At 44.5% G+C, this 26,371-nt stretch overlaps 1 protein-coding gene across 2 annotated transcripts in view; it reads left to right on the top strand.

The window, feature by feature from the left end:
* Window positions 1–26,371, top strand: part of Scara5 (scavenger receptor class A member 5) — a 103,266-nt gene that overhangs the window by 26,361 nt on the left and 50,534 nt on the right. The window lies entirely within an intron of this gene.

Below are 26,371 nucleotides of genomic sequence, written 5' to 3'. Positions count from 1 at the left end.
ATTGGTTGGTCATGTAATCAGATCCTCAGTTAGCACTTTAGGCAGGCTGTTCTCTGTGATGAAGTTAAAGAGTTATAGGTGCTCCTTCTTAACTTCATTAACCTTCTTCACTTCTTAACACTTCGCCACTGTGGAGGCAAAGCGTGGTCATCATGAACCACCTCTTCCTCCTCCCCCTTTCCTGTGGTAACTCCATTGATGAATTTGCGGCAGTAAAAAGGGGACGTGTAAAGATCCAGGTGCCTAATTTTGAGGGATGCAGCAGCAATTATACCAACAGACAGAGCAACTGCACCACGGAGAACCCCTAATGGGACAGGAGCTCCTCTCATGCCTTTATTTACCCTTTCTTTCTTCCTTTTTTTTTTTTTTTTGCGGTATGGGGCTTGAACTCAGGGCCTTCACCTTGAGCCACTCCACTAGCCCTATTTTTGTGGAGGGTTTTTGGAGATAGGGTCTCAACAGAACTATTTGCCTGGGCTGGCTTTGAACCTTTATCCTCCTGATCTTTGCCTCCTGAGTAGCTAGGATTACAGGTGTGTGCCACCGGTGCCCAGCTAATTTACCCTTTCTTAACAGCAGCAGTTGGCCACTGTTATCATCATTGTCAACAAGTGTTTAATTTGTGCCTAGTGGGTTCAGGGCAGAGAAACAAGCTATGGGAATAAAAAGTCACGAGGTGTGATTGCTGCACTGGGTGGGTTTAAAGTGACATACACAGGCTGGAGATGTAGCTCAAGTGGTAGATAACCTACCTAGCAAGGGCAAAGCCCTGAGTTCAAATTCCAGTACTGCTAAAAAGTAAATAAAATAAGGAGGGGGGGGAGAGAGAGAGAGAGAGAGAGAGAGAGAGAGAGAGAGAGAGAGAGAGAGAAAGAGAGAGAGAGACTATGATGTAGCTTATGCTGAATGCTAAATTATGCAATGGAGAGCCTGATTCCTGAGGGCTGGGGTGTTGGGGAAAGCCTCAGTCTGGAGGACAGTTGTCTAAATGTCATTTGAACTGAGCATCCCTTTTCCTGAGTTCAAGCAGGCCAGTCCCTGGACCCTGTAGTCAGAGAACAGGGCGCTCAGCGCACATGCATTTGTACTGCAGACTCTAATTCCATAATGTATCCTGGAAATCAGAGCATGATTTATTGGGACACCCTCCTAAGAAACAAGCCCATGACATTTCATGCTGTTGAGGATGTTGTTCATTACATTACAGAACACTGATTTCAGAGGACATGTGAGAAGTCATTTCCTGCCTCAATTGCAGAAGGGGTGCACTCCTTGAGACACTGTTTTCACCTCAAGGAGGCTGTGGATGTGGAAAGTCATGGAGTCACTTTCAAGAAGGCAATTAACACAAACTGAGAGTCAGCTGTTGTCCCACTGTTCCATGTTGGAACTCAACACTAATTAAAATGAAATCCAGGGAACAGATCTGTGGCCCACCTGTAGCTAGTGTACAGACCATAGGGAAAGCATTTTTGTGTGTGCCTCATTCCTGGATCCACTTGGCACCTCTATGCTTGTTCTTCCTTTACTTCTATCCTGGTGTATTTTATGTATCCTTGTCACTGGCCTGAATCCCTTTTGGAACAAGGATGGGTGTTATGCACTGTTTTGTCTTAAAAATCCTTCCTATTCAGTTTGATTTTTCAAGTGTGTCATGCTTTTAATGTGTGAATGGATGGGTGGGAAGATGGTTGGGTATATGGATCAATGGATGGATGGATGGGTAGATGGGTAGATGGGTTGGGTGCATAGATGGATGGATGAGTGGATGAAAGAAAGCAGAGAGAGGGAGAGAGAGAGAGAGAGAGAGAGAGAGAGAGAGAGAGAGAGAGAGAGAGAGAGAGAGAGAGAGAGAAAGAAAGAAAGAAAGAAAGAAAAAGAGGTTTGGAAAAACAGTTGTGGAAAAGGATGATGATTTCAGTTTAGCCAAGTGTCTAAAAGATGTGAATATTGAATCCCCATGCAAAGACAGTGTGCTAGGAGAAGTAGGTGGTAACTGATTGTGTTAATCCACATTCATCACAGTTTATGCTATACAGACATTACAGTGTTCAGAGAGAATATAAAAATGGGAGGCTTATGTAATATTTTACAGTGGTTATGAGCCTGGACTTTGTAGACAGCCTGTCTGGCTTGAACCTTGGCTTCTCCATTACCAGCCATGTGGCACTGGCCAAGTTACCTGACCTTTCTGTGCCAGAGTTCCTTTATTTGAAGAAAATGGTGTTCCTACTCACTGAGTAGTTTTGAGGTTTAAAAACAGCTAATATAGCTAAAGCATTTGGGAAAGTGGCTGTTGCACAGGAAGCATGGTAGAAGTAGTAGGTATTGGTGTTGTTATTACTGGTAATTGTACTGTCCCTATTATTGGTGCCATTACTCTTTGTTTTCCTTAATAATGTAAAGTGAGATTTAGTTTCAGCTCCCCTACTAATACTTCATAATCTTGGGAACATCTCTTTGCTATGTGAATATTAGTACACTCATTTGTAAGAGAGCAGGTCAGACAAGATCAGTGAATCTTTTTTGACCATGACCTTGACACATTTTACATCACACATAAAACAAAACTGGGAGAATACTTTACTGTGTGTTTAGTACTGATGATTTTGTATTCCACTCTACCCTATTTATTTTCTAAATGGCCACAGCTCATCCACTTTGTCACAGTCCACTAATGGGACTACTGTTGCCTGAAAAATAGTGGGCAATATGACAGTCCTACTTTTCTCTGTGTCTTTCAAACAGTCTTAGAGAAGAGTTATATTTTTTCCAGGATATAGGCTTTGAGGCTGAACTTCTGGGTTCAAATCCAGGCTGCACTGATAGCTCTCCTTGTGGGGACAAATAAGGAGGTCTCTGACATCCTTGGTTTCCTCATTGATAAAGTGGTATGTATTCCATATGATTGTTGTGAAGATTAAATAATTCATACTTGAGAACTTTTAGTGCTTGGCACACAAAAAGAGCTTGATATTGTTATTAACACAACCAGAGGGATTTTGCTTTGAGAACAGCAACAGATTAGGGACCTATCTTTGACTCTGTAAGCAGAGAGACAGCTGTGCTTGAGCAATCCCTCATGTCCCACCTGATCCTCATAAACACACAAAGGAAGCCTAGGAACCTTGTGTGAGCGATCCCAGACCCACCGTGACAACGCAGGCTCAGTGTGGCTCTTGAGTGGAGAGAGCCAGGCCAGCTCCACTGTGCCAGCCTCGCCCACAGCACTGGGAGGCTCAGCCTTAGAAGGGACCTCAGAGGACATCTTGCACAGGTGCCCTCCCAAGGCAAAGAGCCCCCCTCAGGACTTTCCAGACAGATGAAGTATTGTGCTTCTCCTGGAGAAAGCTGAGTGGCAGATATCCTCCTCATCTCCCTTGATGTGTCTTGTGCTGTTTCTAGCTCCTTTTTCAGGAACAACTCCACAGGCTTTCTCCATGTCCTCATGAACTTTTGTCAGCCAGGTGAAACCCCCAGACTGAGCCAGCCCATCCTCTAACTCAGTAGCCCATTAGACCTGGTTTGGAGACCTCTGTATGGAGACCTTGCTCTTCACACTTGCCACATCTTGAAGTTATTGGTGCATGGCCTGCTCCCCTTCCAGCCTAAGAGAGCTCTCTCCTGGTAAGGTGCCATCTTGTTCATCTTTGTACTTCCAATGCCCAGCACAATGACCTGTGTATAGCAGGTGATTGACTAATGGATGGACCTAGAACAATGGCCATCCTCTCACCACCTTCCCCCAGTGAGCTCCAGGTCTGAGTAATAGACAGAAACAGACACCAGCTCCTGGTGTGTGCTGTGCTGTGGCTAGGGAAGAGTGTGCTGGACTGGGGCAACTGTGATCTTCTCCAAGTATATTGTTGCTGCTGAAATTCGCATGAACCTTTCTAGTGATGGCTCCTAGTAATGCACAGACGCTATACCTGGTGGTGGAATACTATGCAGCCCTAAAAATCATGTCCATTCTCCACCCCAGCTCTCTGTCAAAGGATACATTGTCTGGTGAGGACTCCCCATTCTAGGTCAGCACAACTGACTTTGCCGGTTTTGTTGTTGCTTCAACTTAAGTGCAGATGTTGTCAGTGATCCCAGTGAAATGTCATTGTGCTGCCTCCTGCCAAGTATTGCAGCTTGTTGCATCAATTCAGCTCTGGATGCAGACATATGTCATCTAGCTTTTCCTTTCAGCCTTGTGCCATCAGTTAGATTGGAGCCAGTGTTCTGACCCAAACCCCTTTCCATAGCCTGCTGCCACGTGCGCAGCTCCCAAGAGGACACGACTGAGGGCTTACTGGTCCATGCACACACTACTCTGTAGGTCCTGTGAGAGGAGGCAGAGCTACCTCTTAGATGCCCACAGCTTTTCCTTAATTCATCCAAGAAGCTAGGACCCTCCTCCACACCCCACCTGGCTCCGCTGGATTCCCTGCCTGTCAAAGTGTCCCCAGCATCTTAGGCCCCAGGAAGTGGGAGGAGAAAGGACCAAGAGGGCTTTGACACCTGACCTCCCCAAGAAAGATGGAATCACCCAGAATGACCCCTCTGACCTCCACTGAGATGAAAAGAGTTGAGGGCGGAGGCAGCTGATGTGACAAAAGTACACTCTCTGGGTCTTCAGTCAAATCGTTACTGAGTTGTTAGGGAGAACAGGGCAGAGGACAGATCTCAGCTATGTCCCACTGGAGTTCTTCTTCTAGATAAGGGCCAAATCTAACTGCCACCTGTTTGTGTTAATAAAGTTTTATTGGGACAGCGCCACCCTCATGCATTTACATATTGGTGGTTGCTTTCACTGTACGGTGGCAAAGTTAGTCACTGGTGATAGAGACTAGATGGCCCAAAAAACCTAAAATATTTACTGCCCATCCCTGGACAGAAGACGTTTGCCATCCCTGCTCTGGCTTATCTGATCACTAGTTAGCTCATTGATACTCTGCCATGGATTGTGTGTCACAGTTTTCAAAGATTTTCACACACAGTTTGTCATCTGATCCCTATGACATCTAAAGAATCTAGAAAACAGACTGTTTTCTGGCTGAGGAAACTGAGGCTCAGAGGAGCTGCTTGTCGTGGCCCATTGTCCCACAGCTGGGGTTGGACATGGACCGCAGACAGGCATATTGTAAATGTCAGTCTTCTACCTGAGCAGCCTGGTGTGAGGTAGAATCTATTGCCCAGTTTTGGAGCCCATGGGCATCCAACTCAGATCCTCAGAGGACAAATCTTGACTTTGCTGCTGGCTGTGTGACTTTGGGTCGTTATTCCACCTGTTGGGGCCTTCATGCCTGCCTTTGCTTTGCCGTCCTGTGGCCGGGATGTGACTAGCTCATGCGTGTAGCTGTTTTCAGGGCTAGGCATGCAGTGTTTGCTAGGTGGTTACTGCTGGGGCTGAACTGGGCCTCACTCCACCTTGCTCTACAGGGATTGTCAAGGAGACTTGCCAGGTGCATTGATTGTACCCCAGGAGCCAGGACAGAAGGACACTTGGGGGGCCTGCACAGCACACGGACCTTGCTAGGGAAAGGACCAACAGAGAAGGGACAGGTTAGGAGGTGGCTCTTTTCTTCCTCCTGCAGTGCTTCTTTCTGGCCAGGGCACCTTTGAAACCCACCTGCCCTGCTTATTTGCTCTGATCTGGGAATGCCCAGGGAGCTTGAGCAGATTTTGTCACTCATTGATAGCTTTGAGTTTGCTCAGGGATTGGAGCCAAGCAATTAACAAGCCCTTGTTTCTGCCCTGCTGGAAAGAAGAAGAAATAAACTCTTGGAGTTTCTGTGACAATCCTGAGGAACATGTGTTGGCAGACCCTGCCTGAGGGCACACAGCTCTCTTCCACCAAGTCCAGAACATTACCCACTGAGCACCAACGATGTGCTGGCACTGTGCGAGACACAGGAGATGTGAGGAGAACTAGGAGAGGTCCTGACCAGGCCCACCGAAAGAGCAGATAGGCATAAAATAAATGATAAAACACAGTGCAGACAAATCAGACAAACCTGAATTTAAATCTCACCTCAATCACTTACAAGCTGTGATCTGGGGAAATTATTTAAGCCTCTCTGAGCCTCATTTTTAAGAAATCATTAAAGTGATAAGAATGATCACTTAACAGTATTAACATTCAGTGAGATGACCTGGAAAGTGTCTTTGCACAATGCCCAGTTTATACCAGGTCAGGAGTAGGGGCTCATGCCTGAGGTCCCAGCTACTTGGGAGGTAGAGATTGGGAGGATCTCAATCAAGTTAGTGAGACACCATCTCAATCAACAAGGAAGGCATGGTGGTACATGTCTGTAATCCCAATTTTGTGGGAAGCATATGTAGAAGGATGCAGTCTGAGGCTGACTAGGGCAAAAATGCAAGAGCCTACTGCAAAAAACGGCTGGGGAGTGGCTCAAGTGGTAGATCGCCTGCCTAGCAAGCATGAGGCCCTGAGTTCAAATCCCAGGACTGCAACATCATCAAATTTTATCAGGTTCCCCTCTGACCTTTGCCCTGGATCCCAGACTAATCCATCCCACTACCTCCTTGTGACATCCCCACTGGTTATTTAATAAGCCTCTCAAAGTTAACATGAAACAGAACTCCCTTCTGAACCTGTTTCTCCTCCAGTCTTCCCCAGCTCTGTAAAGGCACCATGATCTACCCAGCTGTATGAATCCTAAACCAAGGACAGCTCCTAGATTACTCTTTTCTGCATTCACTCCATCAGCAACCCTGGATCGGCTCTCATCGTCTCCCTCATACAGTTGCCAGAGTTAACAAAGAAAAATACAGAAAGCCACTTACATCTGAATTCCACATAAAAAGAATGGATAATGTCTCAGATATTTGGTGGGAGGGCCTAGGAGAAAGGAGAGGGAGGCAGAGGGCCCCACCTAACCAGCTGGTCTCAGATCGCAGGTGGTGGTGGTGATGGTGGACTAGCTCTTCCTGGTCTCTCTCTGGTTCCAGGAGAGTCTGGTGGTCTGTAGCCATGGCAGATGGTGTGTTTGGTTGTGGTAGGGTGATGTCCACATTTATCCCATGACTTCCTCTCTGAGAAGCCCCTCAGAGATAAGATGGACAGTTCAGCATGGCTGACATCTGCCAGGCCTCCCTGGGCTCCCATCCTTCTCTACACTTCTTCGTGAGAGCTCCACATTTCCTGAGATCCTTTTTTGGAGCCATCTAAGGATTGGGGAATGAGGTTAGGGTGGCCCTTCCTGAGTTCCTGTCTCACTGCTGGTGTGGCCTACTGCCATGTCCTCTCCTCAGGAAATCTCAAAGAGAGCTAGACCCAGGCCTCACTCCAGTCAGGGGACCTGGGAGGACCTCTCCCAATGGCCACTTTCCATGTTTCTCTCTGGTGAGAGCACCACTCTGAACTCAGCCATCACCTAGTGTGGGGACCAGAGCCAGCGCCCCTTGTCACAGGGACCCCATCTCTAGAGGGATCTTTGGAGCTCCTCCCCAACTTAGCTCCTGATAAAAATGGGGAGGCAGTGAAGAAAGTGTCTTAAGTGACTTCCAGGGGGCAAAGGTGCCACCTCCAAGGTTGCCAAGCAGGGGCTGGTGCGGGTTCCCTCTTACCCCCATATTCTGCGTTTCTTCTTCTTGGTCTTGTCCGAAATGGTGAGGTCTGGCTGGTGTCGTCTGTGAGACAGTCCCAGTGTATTGTCTATCAGACTTTTAGAAGACCTGCCTCTCCCAGGAGGGGTGGAGGGCAGGCATCTTTATTCACCCATTAACACCTGCCCTTAACTATTGGTCCCGGCCAGTTAGTGCAACTACACAAGCAGATTTCTGTACTGCCATTTCAAATGACAAGTGTCATGTGAAACATGGGAGAATGTTTACCAACCCATGTTAAGGGAAAAGAGAGCCCCAGTGCAGTCGTGTGTACACACCGTGAGGGCCATTATGTCATTCTGTATACAAAAGGATAAAGGGCTGTCGGAATTTGGAAAAGGAAAAACCACAGTGTCACAGTGGTGGCAGGTTGCTGGCTGGGAAACATTTTTCTCTTTCAGTTTCCTCTAATGCTCTTAATACAGCTGCCCTTTTAGGAAGCCACAGGAATCCCTCTCTAACCTGGAGAACACAGTGCCCAGCAGAGCGTTGACTGCCATGGAGAAGGGCATCCCCACAGGTGCCCAGGTGGGCAACAGGGCCTCTTCTAGCCCCTGTTCAGGTGCTGTCCGTCCTGGCTAAAGGTCCTTACCAGCAGAGACTCCTAGAGGGGAGAGACTTAGGCAGAAGCTGATGAGTTTCTTGAGGGGACACAGAGAGTCAGAGTTACAAAGAAGACTGGGTCTGGGGAGCATGGGTCCTGCTGAGCTCTGAAAAGGGGACAGAGCCAGTGTGTTTAGGGTATTTAGCTGCATAGGATGCAGGATGGCTGCATAGGATGTGCATTCAGGCCCCAAGATCCCCGGAAGTCCTGCAGCACCAGACACACACTTTTTTGGAGCCTCCCTTTGGTTCTCAAAGCCTATTGCTTTGCTAATTATAAAACAGCAACAACAAAAACCTTCTACCTCCTTTGGAAGTAAAAGCATGGTTTGGAATGCTCCATGTTTTCCCTTAAGCTGTTTCTCTGTGGTGACAGGTCCCCATGATCCCCTATCTGCTTCCCACACAAGAAGCATAGCCGAGGGATTGGGAAACTGAGTCTCCTACCGTGGATCTCCTGTCACACTTGTAGCCACCTCCTGACTCTCCTAAGATGCCCAGTCCTGACTTCTTTCTGTGTAGGCAGCTGCCTTCCAAAGAGCTCCATGCGAGGCTCCGGGGACTTCAGTTCACCAGGCCAAACCCAAACTCGCCGGCCCCCATCTCTGCCTCCTCACCCCTCACCATCTAGGTGTGACTCCCTTTTGCGGATGTAGCACCCTTTTTAAGCGAATTCCCTGTTCTTGGGCATTAAGGTCTGCAGTTCCACACCTGAGGGACAGGAAGGAGCCAGGGTTAAGAAAATGCAGGATGCTCCTCAGTCAGGGCTCGGGGGGAGGGAGGAGCAGAGGGCTCCTGCACAAGCTCACCTGTGCTTCTCCACTCTAGATCCTCAGGACCTCATGGATCGATCCTGACCCCGGGGGAGCCTCCCAGCTGCTTGCTACCTGGCCCTTAGGTGTCATTCTCTCACATCCTACATCTTTCTCTTAGTCTTTGGGCCTGTTCATCAGTCTTTGTGCCATCTAGTCTCCCCTGGATTCAGCTACACAGAGTCCCCTCCTTCTGGGCCATGCTTCAAGAACCTGAGGTTGGAATTCCCTTCCCTGAAGGCTAGCTTTTGTCCAGGGCATCACCCTGATGAGGGAAGATCACATTACTGTCTAGAGGGTGGCTAAGAGGGAGCTCTTTGCAGTGTTGGGGGGTGTGGAACATGGATGTATAGGCTGGGGTGACACTAAGCTTGGGGTGCAGGTCTGTTCAGGAGTAGGGGCGAGGTTCTCCTCTCAAAGCAGAGGCTTGGGCAAGCTTCTGAATAGGTGTCCACATGCCTGGCCCCTCTGAGGCCTGGCTCCTCTCCAAGCTCTGATGCAGATGACTTAATGACACTGAGTACATTGGTGTCACCACCTCAGACCCCAGGGCTAGCCTCCAGTGGGCTGTGGGGTTTTGCTAAGCCTTTTCCCCCACTTGGTGGCTTTGGACCTCCTCTGGATGCAAGAGTCAGCTCCACGGCTGGCAGAGGGTGGTGTCGCCCTGGCCGCTTCAGGGGCCCCAGCCTGCTTCCCACTGTGAGGAATGTTGTTATGTGGGATGAATTCACCGTGCTTCCCAGGGACCGGTGTGACCTTCCCTGGACTACCTGCCAGCTTATGCTTGGTAGCTGCATCACCACCTCCAGTCATCCAGTCATGCCAGTTCCAGAACTTTCTGCCACACTTCTTCCTATGACTGGGACAGTGGCTCCTCCTGTTCCCTACCCTCCTCAAGTCTGCAACCTCTTCTACTGTGGGGGAAGCAGATCTGAAACACTGTCTAGGCGTTTCCCACTCAGCTCTGGTCACTGTGGTCATAACGGTTTCCACAGGAAAAACCACTGGGATGGGATGTGGTTGCGAGGAGGTCTGGCGGAGGCAAATGACAGCTGCACCCTCAGCCTTCCTCTGAAAAGCAATTTCTGCAGCACAATGGCCTGATTCTCAAGCTGCCCTCCAAACACCCAAACCTTCCCGCATATGGCAGCTGCCTGCATAACTGCCAGCACCACCTTTACCTCACAGGAGTAACTATGTTTAACATCCAGTATGTCCCTGGATCCTCCCAATACTGTGCGCCCATGTCATTGTCCCCATTTACAGATGAGAAGACTGAGGTCTAATGTGGTTCATAGTTCTCACAGAAGAATAGCGCTGTGGTTAGGGTCGGGGCCTGGGGCTCATACTTTTCCTAGTCAAGGGCTCATCCCATGAACCCCATTGGTCTCAGTAAGGTCAGCTGAGCTCAGGCCAGGCGGGGCTTTGGTTACATGTGTTCACCATCGGTCTGGGTCTCAGGCCTTCTAGCGCTCACTGTGCTGCCCACTGCCCCACTCCCTTCTCAGCAGGAAGTAGAAAATGAAACTGAGGCACTAAAAAGTGAGGGCTATGGGGTTGATTTTCCACAAGGAAGGCCAGTACCAAGCCAGTTCTCTGCTCCCCTCATCTGGGTTCGGCTCACACAGCCTGGCCATGTGGGATCTTTACAAGGTCTGTTTTATAGGACACGCACACACACTGTTCAGGAGTGGGGGCGAGGTTCTCCTCTCAAAGCAGAGGCTTGGGCAAGCTTCTGAATAGGTGTCCACATGCCTGGCCCCTCTGAGGCCTGGCTCCTCTCCAAGCTCTGATGCAGATGACTTAATGACACTGAGTACATTGGTGTCACCACCTCAGACCCCAGGGCTGAGGTGGTATCACATGATGTACAAAAGGGGCGGTGGTACCACATGAAAATTACAAAGCAAAACCCATGAACTCTCCGGGATGGATTTTTAAATTTCCTTGATAAAATGGCTTTGGAGCAGCGTTCCCATTCCCTCCTGTAGCTAGCACATTGCTTTGGATTTAACTAGGCATTTGGGGTTGAAATAATTTTTTTCCTCCTCTCAATCTTGGAATATGTCCCACGGCTGAAGCTGCCGGCGCTCAGCTGTTTGTTTTTCTTCCTAGGAGAGGGACTTGGGAATGTTATCCACCAAACCCCATGGGAATGACCAGTTTGATGAGCTCACAAGTCCCCAGCCACTCAAACCCCAAACACATGAGACCCAGGCTGCGCCCTTCCTCCCACTAGGCACAGAGGCTACCCTGGCATTCAGCCCACAGAACAAGCCCAATCAGACCCCTCCACCTTTTTTGCTTGATGGGGTAGAAGATGGGGGGAAGGAGAAAGAAGACTCTAGCTCGTAGGCTCCAGGCCAGGTCCCCAAACTTCAATAGTGAAAGCTGAGCCGGGGCTTCACTGAATCTCTCTGGTTGGCCCATCCCTCATGTGGGCTTGGGTGGGACAGGGCTGAGGTTGAGTAACTGGTTGCCTGGAGCACTTGCTTGGATCCAGCCAGACCCTCTCCTAAGCTGCCACCCTTACTCCTGGGTGAGTCCTGAGACCAGCCCGAGGTGTAGTCCATCTTCCCACCACAACCTCATGCAGCACTCTCTTAAATTACTTTGAGGATTGTGGGAAAATATACAACAAAAGATGTATCACCTTCACCATTTTTAAGTGTACTGCTCAGTAACATTAAAAACATTTGTGTTATTAGGCAACCATCACTACCATCATCTCCAGAATTCTTGTCATCTCCCCAGGCTGAAACTCTGTGCCCATTAGATACTAATCTCCCCTTACTATCCCCCTCCAATTCCCTGACATTCCCCATTGTGCTTTCTTTCTTTCAGAAATTTGACTATTCTAGATACCTCATGTAAGTGGAATCATACAGTAACTGTCCTTCTGTGACTGGTTGATTTCACTTGGAATCCTGTCTTCAAGGTTCATTTATGCTATAGCCTGTGTCAGAATTTCCTTCTTTTTACAGACCATATGCTACTTACCCATTCGTCTGTCAATGACACTTGGGTTTGCTGCCATTTCTAGCTATTGTGAATGGTGGATCCTGCTATGAGCGTGGGTGTGCAATTATCTGTTTAGGTCTCTGCTAGCCATTCTTTTGGGTGCATGCTCAGAACTGCTTGCCTTTTGGACCTTTAAGCCAGCTTGCATTTGAAAGTCCAAAAGGACATTCTGACCATCTGGGGCCTCTGTCTTCTGGAGAAACAAAGGAGGTTGAAGATGGATAGAGAAGAAAACCCAAAGCTAAGGGGATAGTGAATTTTAATTATCCTACAGGATCTCGGCCCAACTAGGTCACAAAAACTGAAGTAGGGTAGGAAAGGGGTTGTTATTAGAAATGCAGATTCTACCCCATTCCTTTGAAATTTATTGACTTTTTTGTTGTTTTTGTAGTACTGGGGTTTGAACTCAGATCCTCGCACTTCCTAGGTAGGCACTCTACCACTTGAGCCACACTCCCAGTCCTTCCAAACCATTCCTAATGGAAAATGGAACCTTCTGCTCACTGGGCTGAAAACAGTAAAAGGAGTCTGTGACCCTGGGCGTACACAGGAGTGTTGATTAATGGTCAATACCTACCATGCTTAGGCTTCTGGTGAGGCCTTAGATAGAGCTGAGTTAGCCTGGTTGGGTTGTCTATGTGGGCTGCATTAGTTTGATAGAGCTGCCACAACAAAACACCATAGACCAGATGACTTAAACAAGAGAAATTTATTGTCTCCCAGTTCTGAAGGCTAGAACGCCAAGATAGGGTTGTCAGCAGGCTGGCTGCCTTTGAGGCCTTTCTCCTTGGCTTTTCAAAGGCTGCCTTCTCTCTGTGTCGTCACATGGTTGTCCCGCACACACAGGCCAGTCTTCTGTATCTCCTCCTCTTATAAAAGACATTGGTCAGGTTGGATTAGGACCCACCCTCACAGCCTCATTTTACCTTTATCACTTCTTTAAAGACCTTATCTCCAAATATGGTTTATTTTTTGAGGTGATGGAGTTTGGGACTATGACATATGAATTTGGAGGAGTCACAGTTCGGCTCATGACACACTCCTTTCCTTCTTCAGTCAATAGATCATTCCAAATTCTTTATATTGTCCAAATGTAACAATACCATCAGGGTATTGTATTTTAAAATGACACAAAATTCCACTGCTCTAAAGTCAGTCATTTCCAATAACGCCACTTTTCCTTTAATCCTTGTGTTTGCGTGACTGTGTGCATTTGCTGACTGTTATTGCATATGTACTTCCCGCACTGTTACATAAGAGCCTTCAGTCGTCCTCTGAGGATTTCAGCGAAGTCTGCCAAATTGGTGTGGCATGATTTAATTATTCTTAATTCCTCATTCAGGACTTCTCCAGGTTTTCACTGCTACAAATAAGAAAGAGTGCAATGAGTTTCTTTGTGCTGTAGCATTTCCCTTATTTGGATTATTCCTTACGATAAATTCCCGGGGGTGAGATTATTTTACAAAGGATGTGAACATTTTTATGGCTCTTGCTACATTGTGCCAGATTGCTTTCCAAAAGAATTTTGCACAGTCATCAGCCATGTATAAACACACTGGTCTTCACCATCATCTTGCCAGCGTGATGTAGCATTGGACAATTAGTTTTAAAGCGAATCCCTTTTTTTTTAGTTTGCATTTTTTGATTGCTAGTGAGATAAAGTTTTTCATCCACTTGATTAATTGTACCATCTCTTTCTAAATTTAATTTTTATAAGCATAAATTAATTGTATAAAGGGGTTTTGTTATATTTACAATGTACGTATAACATACATGGATCAAATTCACCCCATCAAATTCACTCTTTTTTTGGCCTCCTCCCCCCTCTCCTCTCCTACTTGACAGTTTTTGGTGCGTTTCATTATACTATTTTCATACATATATATATATATAGAATGTATTTCTATAATGGTCACCCTGTCACTATCTCCTTCCCCTTTCCCCACCCACTGGTTCTCCCCCACCAAATAGTCTCCCTTTTACAATCATACCCTATTATGCTTAGTGTTTAGGGTCTAGATTCCACATCTGAGTGAAAACATGCCACTTTTGTCTTTCTGAGTGTGACTTATTTTGCTTAACATGATGCTCTCCAGTTCCACCATTTTCCTACAGTAATTATACTGTCCCTTAAAGGAATGGGCTCATTAAGCCCTTTTGCTATGGAAGATCAAGTTGTATATTTATTACCTGCTATATGCTCACCACCCCGAGGTGCTATGGGATGACAGAGGGAGACCTGGTTCTTATCTTCCATAAGGCTACAATCAACATTCACATATTATTTATTTGTTGGTGATTTCTTTGTACCCAAACCACTGATTTGCACATTGTACATGCTCAATAAATTTTTGCTGTATATAGTTCAATCCCAGATGACATGTTTATCTTCCTTGTGGTTCACAGAAATCTGCACTGAATTCCAAGGAATGCACCATCAGAATCCAATATAAGCTTAAAACCCAGAGATAGCACAGACCTGATAATTTAATATCAACAAACAAGAAGTAGTGCACGACAGGAATGGGAAAGGATGGTTCCATGACAACGTCTTTATTTTTTAATTGACACATAATAATTGTACATATTTATGGGGTACAGAATGAAATTTCAATTAGTGTTTGACAACAATTTTTAAAGGTTGGTGGTATGCTTGGTACGAGTGAGTGTGTGGTACAAATCCCCACCGAAAGGTATTGGCAGTCAAAGTTACATTCGCGGAGATAGAGAAAAGGGGAGGTGACAGTCCTGTTTGGCTCCATGAGGGTTTGACAACTCCTTAGTGCTTGCCTTTCTTTCTTTTCAATTTTTATTTGAAAAATATTTAAACCAACAGAGAAGTTGGAAACTATAACAAGCACCACTTGCCCTTCATTTTCGCCCATGAATTGGGAACATTTTGCTAAGTGTGTTCTTTCTTGTTTTCTCTCTCAATTGTTATTACCATTTTTATTTTTGTGAAGCCATTTAAAAGTAAGATGTAAATTTACCTTTAAATGGTTCAGTATGTATTTACAAGAACAAAGACATTCTGTTATATCTCTACTATATAATTATTGAATTCAAGAAATTTAACATTGAAATAGATACATCATCCATATTTAACTTTCTTCCATTGCTCCAATCATCTCCTTGTGGCATTATTTTTATCCAGCTGCAGAATCCAGTCCAGGATCACACATGTGATTGTCACATCTCTTTAGTGTTTTTTGATCTAGAATGGCTCCTAGACTTTCGCTGTATTTTATAACACTGATATTTTTGAGGAAGACAGGTCAGCTGCTTGGTATTTTTGCCCCAAAACTTGAGTTTGTCTGATGGTTTCCCCATGACTAACATAAACTAAGTATTCTTGGCAGTAACACTAGATATCCTGCTCAGGAAGTAGATTGTGTCAATTTGTTCCTCTGTTGGGGTTGATAAATCTGATCACTTGTTTAGGGTGGCACCCACCAGAATTATCTATTATAAAGAACTTTTTTCCCCCTCTGTAACTAAGAAGTGGTCTGTGAGGGAGGAAACACTGGTACTGTGTAAACACATACCTCTTCCCAAAAATCTTTCACTCAGTGTTCTATCATCCATTGATAATTCTTGTTTCAATTAGTTAGGAGCTGAGTATCCCTTATTTGAAATACTTAGGACTAGAGGTATTTCAGTTGTTTTTTGGAGTTTGGAATATTTGAATATATATAATGAGGTATCTTGGGGATGGGACCAAGTCTAAATAGGAAACTCATTCATGTTTCACATGTACCTTATATACATAACCTACAGGTGCTTTTATACGGTAATTTTAGTGTGCCTTCATTTTGACTGTGACCTGTCACATGGTGTTCGTGTGGAATTTTCCACTGGTGGCTTTGTGTTGGTGCACAAAGCACATTTAGATTTCAGCTGCTTGATCTGTATTACAAAGGTAGCTATCAAGGGGTGGCTTTCTTCCCTCCTCAATGCTGTTTTCCTCTTTGGGCAATGGAGTGTTGAAATGGACTTTGATCACATACATTTGTCCCTAACTCCATATCCAGCCATGACATGCCAATAGCTTACCATCGGTCACAACGGGAGTATTTCTACCTCGGCAACTGGCAAGTGCTACAAATCCCCCTGCCCCCACATGCCCCTCGGAGAACTTGTTGTTAGACATTTACCAGAATACCGCTGGATATAGTCAAACTGAAACTCATTCAAGGGATACTCATTCTGATGATGAGGGACTCGAAACCTTAAGGAAAGAGGATCTGTTTTCAAATAGTGAAATACTTATCTTGTGGAGAATCATTGTAAATTAGAGGTAACCCATGGCACACTCCACACTCTTTCTTACTCCAGTCACACTGGTGAGTCCCTGAAGAAATCACAGGAGTGGCCATCTACTGCCACTGCCTTCATCTGGAGTTGCAGGAAGGGGACAGAATGGAATGTAGAGGTGCAGTGCAGGTCACCTGGAGAGGGGAAAGGGATGCTTCTTACTCTGATCCCCATGAAAACAGTGTGGATGCAGAGATACAGCAAGGTGCAGAGGAGATGGAATTCATGCTAAGTGGCTTTAATATTCCTGGTAAGGCAGGTACAGAGTCATTTCTAAGAATGACAGGACAAGGCAGTCTTTGGTGTTAGGAGCATGAAGAAGGTTTGGGATAGCAGCCAAAGGGATTCTTTTTTCCTGCCCACCAACCCACTCAAGGCAGTCCAACTCCAGGTGTGTTCAAACAGCACAAGGAAGGACCATGTCAACACAACTCTCTAGAAGAACTGTGAGACCAGGAGTTAAAACAGGGATGCTGGTGACTCATCACTGATGAGTCTAGGAGTGGATGAACTAACCCAGAGGCCGAGGGCATTGAAATGTGGCTGTGAATTCAGACGTGGCAGTGATTCAGCCAAAACTAGAAGAGAACCAAGCAGGAAGGTCAAGGTGCCAGAGTCCATCCATATGTTGAGGACAAGAGGCAGCTTCCCTCATGGCGAGAAAACTGATACCCTCAGTGGAGGTGACTGGAAAGATGGAAACAGTGCTGTGGATCTCTTTAGAAATTATCAACTGAGTCTAGGTCCTAGGGGAGCAGTCCTGGGTGGTCATTGGGTTAAAAAGGCTGAGGAGCTGTTGTGTTCTCACAGATCTGGGGAGGATTGGGATTCAAGTGTGGGGCACATCCCGACTTGGAGTCACAAGACTATCTCAAGGCTTGGCTGTCACTGGTGAAGGGAGAGAAAACCATCTCTTCTCACTGGCCTCAGTTCCCCTTTAATTTAAATGGGGGAATTAAGTGCTGATTAAAAGTATAAAATTAGATGATGTTCATAACAGTGCTTTGTAAAATACTGGCTGTTGTTGGGAATATTAATACCAACAGATCTGATAATCAATGAAGAAAGGGGAGGCATCAAAGTAGAAGGAATACATAAAAAGGTTATGATACTGTAAATGACACCAGCAGGAACTTGACCCGACAGGGTTTTGTGGTGTACGCAGTCTTTCCCCCTTTTTGTCAAATGGAGTGCGTCCTCATAAAGCTCAAAGCACAGCAGCTATCCCATAGGATGCGCTCAATTAAAGTTCATTTTGAATCTTCACACAAGTCCCTAAGGTAGGTGTTCTTAATTACATTTTTAGATTAACAGAGAGTGAAAAATGAATTCCCTTATTAAAGAGTAGGTAGCAGGACTTGAACCCGGGCCTGTAGAGTCCAAGTTAAATATTCCTTCCTTCTAACTTAACTGTTTCTAAGGACCCAACCAATTCTCAGCATCTCTGAGGTTCTAAAATCCACTTCCTCTATATGACCTTCTGCATTTCACACAAAGCTGCCAGTTTGGGAAAAATTGTAGAGGATTTTTTTTCTTTAAATCATCTTTTTGTTTGTTTGTTTTTCTGGTGATACTGGGGTTTGAACTCAGGAACTTGTGCTTGCCAGGCAAGTGCTCTACCACTTGAGCCATGCCCCCAGTTCTGGAAAAATTGTAAACAAGAGATGCATGTAGTAAGTTCTTTATAACAAGATGTTAAATGTTTTCATCATTTTTTTCTCTTTTGTAGAAAAGGCTCTGAGTCCCTCTAATACCACATTGTGATTGATGATTGTCTCTGGCACAATTTCACATGACTCTTTTGCAATATTAAATATTTTACAATACCAAAGATATCCAACCAACTTAATAATAATACAAAATACTCTGGGGACCAATCAATCCCTCCAAGTAACTCTTATTCTTAGTGTTAATGTTTTTTAATTGTCAAAACTGCCTGTTGGGGTAGAGATGCCTTTTGCATTGTTGTCAGTGACATTCACATGGCTGGCTGGCTGGCTGGCTGGTAGGTAGTTAGGTAGGTGATGGTGGGGTGGATGGGTAAATCGGTGGATGGATGGGGAATGAGTAGATGGATACCTAATTATGGTTTCCTTGACAGCAGTGTTGTATAGTAGAAAGAGGCATAAACTAGGTTTCAAAAATATGAATACTGGTCCTGGTTCTGCCACCAATAACCTAGGTGAGCTGGAACATTTCATATCACCTTTTCCAGTCTCTGCTTCTTCATGTGAAAATTAGAAGTAAATTATTATTAAGGTCACTTTCTATGATTTTTTCTGTCTTGTGAGTCCACTTTTCAGCAAACAGTGATGTGAGAAATTTAATTTTCAACCTCATGTTCTGAGAGGAAGCCCAATAAATGCCTAGAGTCCTGGCGAGCCTGGCCCAAATTCCTAATGTGCTTATTAGAGACAATAATTTTCAACCTCCTTAAAATACTTTATGACAGGCTCAGCAAGTGAAGAAAGATGGATCTGAGAAAACCAGCCAACATCGTCCCAACAAAACCATATGGAACCCATGGGGGAAGCTATGCTGAGCTGGTTGAAAGTAAGCACTTATAGAACAAATTGTTCAGAAAGATAGAAACAAAGAAACACATTGGCCACTCTGGCTGATTTCAGGATTCAGCCTTCATGGGACCATGGTCAGGAAGCAGCCTGGAGAGACACAAGAGGGACCTTACCGGCCTCAGTGGGCTCCTGCTAGACTGAGAAAGATGGAGTATGCTTGGGGGTGAAAAAAAAAAAAGAGTTTAAAATCTGGGCTTAGATTCTGTATGGCCAGAATTCTCAGTAATTTACCAATCTTACTGAACTTTATCAGTAAATCTGGACATAAAAACAGTGATCTCAGAGGGTCACGTGAGATCAAAGGCACGTGCCCCTCCCCACTGCCTGGCACTGAGCAGACACCACTAATATTAGCTTCCTTTCTTCTCCTTCCAGTCACGTGGGTAGACTGTTGGTCTGTCATTCATCCATCCCTCTGTTGATCTGCATGACCTGGACCAAGACGGTTCTTCTGTCTAGGACTCTGTTTCCTTCTCTATTCAACAGGGAGGGGCACCCAAGTAGCCACCAAGGTGCCTAGTTTGCTTACTGTTGAGATCAGTATTACACAGTGGGATGAAAGGGCAGGACAAGAGGTCCCATTGGAGGACATGGAAAAGACAGAACACATTCACTGGCTGGGAAGATGGGCTGAGCGGCAAGCTCTCCACACTATGTAAGCACAGACCCCAGCTCCGACACAGCCACCTACAGTGTGGCTTATCTCCCCAACATCTTACCATGGACCCAGTCCTCCATGGGACAGGGAGAGAACTGTAGCATATGAGGGAGTGGAGCGTGAAGAGTCCCTATTTTACCACAGTTAGCTCATTTTCACAGCGATTTGAATATCTTGCCTGCAGATCCAAACTTTCCTGCAACTTCTTTCACTAAAGTCTGCTATAAAAATGAAAGGAGCTGAGCTTGTATACATTTTCCATGTACAGTAAGTGCCCAGCACAGAGCCTGACAATCAGCTTAAAGTGCTGAATCAATGAATGTTGCCCTTCTAATTAATTATTCAGGACCCAATTATTCCCTAAACAGAATATCTCTGCAATAGTGTGGAAACAATGTCATGTTTTTTAATAAAGTTTAAATCACTTACTTGTACTTTAAAAATATGTACATTTTTTAAATACATATGTATTGCTAGCTCAATAGTGAAATGAAATTCCAGAAGGGAGTGACTGTTTTATGATGGTGAGTACTACAGTACTGTATATTAGGTGAAATTCAGCAATTTTATTTTTTCCCCTGTAATTTTCAAATAGAATGAAAACTCCTGGAGGTAAGATCCACTCTAAAAGAAAAATACTCACACTCACCTTTCTCCATACATTACTTCATTATGAGGGGGCTTTATCTTATGGCATATCTATAGTGATTGTATTGTAAATGCAAAGAAGGTTGGCATTAAATTACCCTCCTAAACCTTTTCAGAGGGTAGTATTGGGGGTTGAACTCAGGGCCTTATGTTTGCTAGGCAAGTGTTCTACCCTTTGAGCCACACCACCAGCCCTTTTAGCATTGGTTATTTTGAGATAGGGTCTCCCTTTATGCCCAGGCTGGAGTGGACTGCTATCCTGCTATTTATGTTTCCCCACATCACTAAAATGAAAGGTGTGCACCATCGCTCCCAGTTATTGGTTGAGATGGGGTCTCCTGAACTCCCTTTTCCCTTGCGTGCCCCCACCGCCCCTCAAGGCTGTCCTTGAACCATGATCATCCCAATCTCTGACTCCTGAGTAAGTAGTGTTAATATAGGCTTGGACGACTGTACTCAGCCCTCTTAAACCTTTATAAGTGTACAGGTCAGTAGTGTTGACTACATTTGCATGCTCACTAGCAGATTTTAAGTTTCTAAATGGGATAATCAGATCTCACAAGTGCACGTCCAAGGGCAGCAGCAGTGATTTGAAGACCCCCGGGACTCCGAATGAGCCCTTTTGTAGATTTTTTGAGTTGTCCTGGCCCATCCACCTAACGGCATGACTATGACTTGAAAATTGGCATGCACCAATTTTCAGCCACTGTACACCCCAACTTCTTTCCAGCTAATTGCTAATAAGGGCGTTCATTAGCCATTTAGTTTGAGCTGAATTTTGTCCACCTCCCAGTCATATATTGAAGTCCTGACTCCCAGTTACGTCAGAATGTGATGTATTGGAGTCAGGGTCTGTAAAGAGGTGATTAAGTTAAAAAAGAGGCTCATTTAGGGTAGATCCCAATGTAATGTAACTGGTGTCCTTGTAAGAAGAGAAATTTTGGACACATAGAGAGACACGAGGGACCCATGTGCACAGAGGGAAACCCATGTGAGGACACAGAGAAAGCTACCATCTTTGAGCCACAGAGAGAGGTGTCAGAAGAAACCAAGTCTAATGATACCTTGATCTTCCAATCTTCAGAAATGTGAGAAAATAAATGTCTATTGCTGAAACCACTCAACCTACAGTATCAGGTTGTGGAGGCCCCAGCAGACGAATGCAGCACTTTAACTAGATGTCTTTTTTTTTATTATTCATATGTGCATACAAGGCTTGGGTCATTTCTCCCCCCTGCCCCCACCCCCTCCCTTACCACCCACTCCTCCCCCTCTCTCTCCCCCCCTCAATACCCAGCAGAAACTATTTTGCCCTTATCTCTAATTTTGTTGAAGAGAGAGTATAAGCCATAATAGGAAGGAACAAGGGTTTTTGCTGGTTGAGATAAGGATAGCTATACAGGGCATTGACTCACATTGATTTCCTGTGCGTGGGTGTTACCTTCTAGGTTAATTCTTTTTAATCTAACCTTTTCTCTAGTTCCTGGTCCCCTTCTCCTATTGGCCTCAGTTGCTTTTAAGGTATCTGCTTTAGTTTCTCTGCGTTAAGGGCAACAAATGCTAGCTAGTTTTTTAGGTGTCTTACCTATCCTCACCCCTCCCTTGTGTGCTCTCGCTTTTATCATGTGCTCAAAGTCCAATCCCCTTGTTGTGTTTGCCCTTGATCTAATGTCCGCATATGAGGGAGAACATACGATTTTTGGTCTTTTGGGCCAGGCTAACCTCACTCAGAATGATGTTCTCCAATTCCATCCATTTACCAGCGAATGATAACATTTCGTTCTTCTTCATGGCTGCATAAAATTCCATGGTGTATAGATACCACATTTTCTTAATCCATTCGTCAGTAGTGGGGCATCTTGGCTGTTTCCATAACTTGGCCATTGTGAATAGTGCCGCAATAAACATGGGTGTGCAGGTGCCTCTGGAGTAACCTGTGTCACAGTCTTTTGGGTATATCCCCAAGAGTGGTATTGCTGGATCAAATGGTAGATCAATGTCTAGCTTTTTAAGTAGCCTCCCAATTTTTTTCCAGAGTGGTTGTACTAGTTTACATTTCCACCAGCAGTGTAAGAGGGTTCCTTTTTCCCCGCATCCTCGCCAACACCTGTTGTTGGTGGTGTTGCTGATGATGGCTATTCTAACAGGGGTGAGGTGGAATCTTAGTGTGGTTTTAATTTGCATTTCCTTTATTGCTAGAGATGGTGAGCATTTTTCGTGTGTCTTTTGGCCATTTGAATTTCTTCTTTTGAGAAAGTTCTGTTTAGTTCACTTGCCCATTTCTTTATTGGTTCATTAGTTTTGGGAGAATTTAGTTTTTTAAGTTCCCTATATATTCTGGTTATCAGTCCTTTGTCTGATGTGTAGCTGGCAAATATTTTCTCCCACTCTGTGTATGGTCTCTTCAGTTTAGAGACCATTTCTTTTGATGAACTGAAGCTTTTTAGCTTTATGAGGTCCCATTTATCTATGCTATCTCTTAGTTGCTGTGCTGCTGGGGTTTCATTGAGAAAGTTCTTACCTATACCTACTAACTCCAGAGTATTTCCTACTCTTTCCTGTATCAACTTTAGAGTTTGTGGTCTGATATTAAGATCCTTGATCCATTTTGAGTTAATCTTGGTATAGGGTGATATACATGGATCTAGTTTCAGTTTTTTGCAGACTGCTAACCAGTTTTCCCAGCAGTTTTTGTTGAAGGGGCTGCTTTTTCTCCATCATATATTTTTAGCGCCTTTGTCAAAGACAAGTTGGTTATAGTTGTGTGGCTTCATATCTGGGTCCTCTATTCTGTTCCACTGGTCTTCATGTCTGTTTTTGTGCCAGTACCATGCTGTTTTTATTGTTATTGCTTTGTAATATAGTTTGAAGTCAGGTATTGTGATACCTCCAGCACTGTTCTTTTGACTGAGTATTGCATTGGCTATTCGTGGCCTCTTGTGTTTCCATATAAATTTAACAGTAGATTTTTCAATCTCTTTAGTGAATGTCATTGGAATTTTGATGGGAATTGCATTAAACATGTAGATTGCTTTTGGGAGTATCGACATTTTTACTATGTTGATTCTACCAATCCATGGGCATGGGAGATCTCTCCACTTTCTATAGTCTTCCTCAATCTCTTTCTTCAGAAGTGTATAGTTTTCCTTGTAGAGGTCTTTCACATCTTTTGTTAGGTTTACACCTAGGTATTTGATTTTTTTTGAGGCTATTGTAAGTGGAATTGTTTTCATATATTCTTTTTCAGTTTGCTCATTGTTAGTGTATAGAAATGCTAATGATTTTTCTATGTTGATTTTATATCCTGCTACCTTGCTATAGCTATTGATGATGTCTAGAAGCTTCTGAGTAGTTTTTTGGGTCTTTAAGGTATAGGATCATGTCGTCTGCAAATAAGGATATTTTGACAGTTTCTTTACCTATTTGTATTCCTTTTATTCCTTCTTCTTGCCTAATTGCTCTGGCTAGGAATTCCAGTACTATGTTGAATAGGAGTGGAGATAGTGGGCATCCTTGTCTGGTTCCTGATTTTAGAGGGAACGGTTTCAGTTTTTCTCCGTTAAATATAATGCTGGCTGTAGGTTTGCCACATATGGCTTTTATAATGTTGAGGTACTTTCCTTCTATTCCTAGTTTTCTTAGAGCTTTTATCATGAAATGGTGTTGGATCTTATCAAAGGCTTTTTCTGCATCTATTGAGATGATCAAGTGGTTTTTGTCTTTGCTTCTGTTAATGTGGTTTATTACGTTTATTGATTTTCGTATGTTGAACCACCCCTGCATTCCTGGGATGAAGCCTACTTGGTTGTGGTGAATAATCTTTTTGATGTGTTGTTGAATTCTATTTGCCATTATTTTGTTGAGGATTTTTGCGTCAATGTTCATTAAGGAGATTGGCCTATAGTTCTCCTTTTTGGAGGTGTCTTTGCCTGGTTTTGGGATAAGTGTAATACTGGTTTCATAAAATGTGTTTGGCAGTTTTCCTTCCCTTTCTATTTCATGGAACAGTTTAAGGAGGGTTGGTGTCGGTTCTTCTTTAAAGGTCTGATAGAATTCAGCAGAGAATCCATCAGGTCCTGGACTTTTCTTTTTGGGGAGACTCTTGATTGCTGCTTCAATTTCATTTTGTGTTATAGATCTATTCAGGTGATTAATTTCCTCTTGGTTCAGTTTTGGATGCTCATATGTATCTAGAAATCTGTCCATTTCTTTAAGATTTTCAAATTTATTTGAATATAGTTTCTCAAATAGATATGTCTTTAAATAGATATCCATGTGTGGAATGTTTTCAGATTTGTCTCTTCCTGGATGACTCAGCCAAGGGGATTTCACACCCTAAGGAGCTATCTTATGACAACACTTGATTATGACATTGCACCTCTTTTCCCATGGCATAGTTTTGACCTCCCCCACCCCCTTGATGTAAAGCCATGTAGAAGGGGGTGGGGAGGCTCTAGACTCACATCAGAGAATGTAGTTTCCAATCATAGTGCACATTTTGTCCCTTCCCAGTTATAAGACCCCTCAGCAAACTTATTTAATTTCACTGGGCTTCCTTTTCACCTCTTTTAAAAAAGGACAGTAATGCCTACCTCTGGATGTGACTTTGAGAATTCCATGTCCTGAGGTGTGAGGTGTGTCTAAAAAACATGGGAAATGGATCAATGGGAGCTGACTGATGATGACCCCAGTAATTCTTTCAGACTAATTGCAAATGCAAAATACTACATCTGTCCCTTTTATAGAAGGTGATCCTCTTGCTTCCCGCAGAGGTGTCACATCTGCTAAGGTCCTTTTGAGTTTTGATCTTGTCATTTACAATACTATTCCTGCAGGTTTGCATCTGCTGTTAATTGTTGATAAACACACACCCAGCAGAGCTGAGCATTGCATTTCACTGGACACTGTGTCATTCAACAGTACTAAAGTCTATCTCTTCTTCAAACTCCAATTCCTAGAGTCCTGACCCTTTCACTTCTGTGTCCTGTCTTGTTTGACCTTCCTTTCAATCCTAATACGCATGACTGTGTGTGTTAGTCAGCTTTCTACTACTGTGACAATATACCTGAGTTAATCAACTTATAAGGAGGAAATAGTTATCTTGGCTCATGGTTTCAGAAATGTTTGTCCAGTGTTCCTTGGCTCCATGGGACAAACTCTTGGGCCTATGGCAACGATTGCAGAAGCATGTGGTGAAGCAAAGCTGCTCACCTCATGGCAGCTGGGAAGCAAAAAGAGAAAGGTGTGCCCCTTCAAGGGCACACCTGCTAATGGCCTGTCTTACACCAGGCCCCACCTCCTAAAGGTAATACCACCTCCCAATAGCATCACAGGCTGGGGACATAGCCTTTAACACAGGTGCCTCTGAGGAGCACTTCCAAACCACAGCACTGTGGTTCAGGTCCCTCTCTCACCAGGACCACAGCTTCCTCACCTGTTTCTCCTCCTCAAGCTCTCATTCCTTTTCAGTGAATTCTCCACACTGCTGACAGACAGGTTTTATGAAAAAGATAATAGACCTGTACCCTTTCACACTACTTAGAATGCCCACCAATTACACTAATAGTATTCAACTCTTTTAGGTTTTACTACTGGACTTTGCTTTTTCTTTTTCCCATGGGACATTTTAAAACCTATTAGAACTGAAGCATTTCAAAATAAAGTTACAGGTAGCTTCTTTCTTTTGGTATAGTTTTCTCTCCCCAAACTACACTGATGGGAGAGCTTATATTTGAGGCTTCTCTGCATTCACCACCAGCCAGACAAGTATAGTGAGCAGATACCTCATGTACATGTTTCTAGTGACTTAATGCATGCATGAGCAAATGAACAGCCTAAATTAAAACTTATCTCCTGAGACAACGGGGAGTCAAGACTTGAAGAAACTTAGAGCAAAAAGGAAGATGAGACAAGAGGGCTGGGCTTACACCTGTAATCCTACCTACTGGGGAGGCTGAGATTGAAGTTCAAAGCCAGCCTAGGCAATAGTTTGGGAGGCTCCATCTTCAAAGTAACCAGAGCAAAGTGCACTGGTGGTATAGCTCAAACAGTAGAGTGCCTGCTGTGCAAGTGCACAGCTCTGAATTCAAACCCTAGTCCCGTCCCTCCTCCCAAAAATG

This window comes from Castor canadensis, chromosome 14 (genome assembly GCF_047511655.1).
Source record: "Castor canadensis chromosome 14, mCasCan1.hap1v2, whole genome shotgun sequence".
Classification (NCBI taxonomy): domain Eukaryota; kingdom Metazoa; phylum Chordata; class Mammalia; order Rodentia; family Castoridae; genus Castor; species Castor canadensis.
Note: the sequence above shows the minus strand (reverse complement) of the source record. Positions and strands in the feature narration are given on the sequence as shown.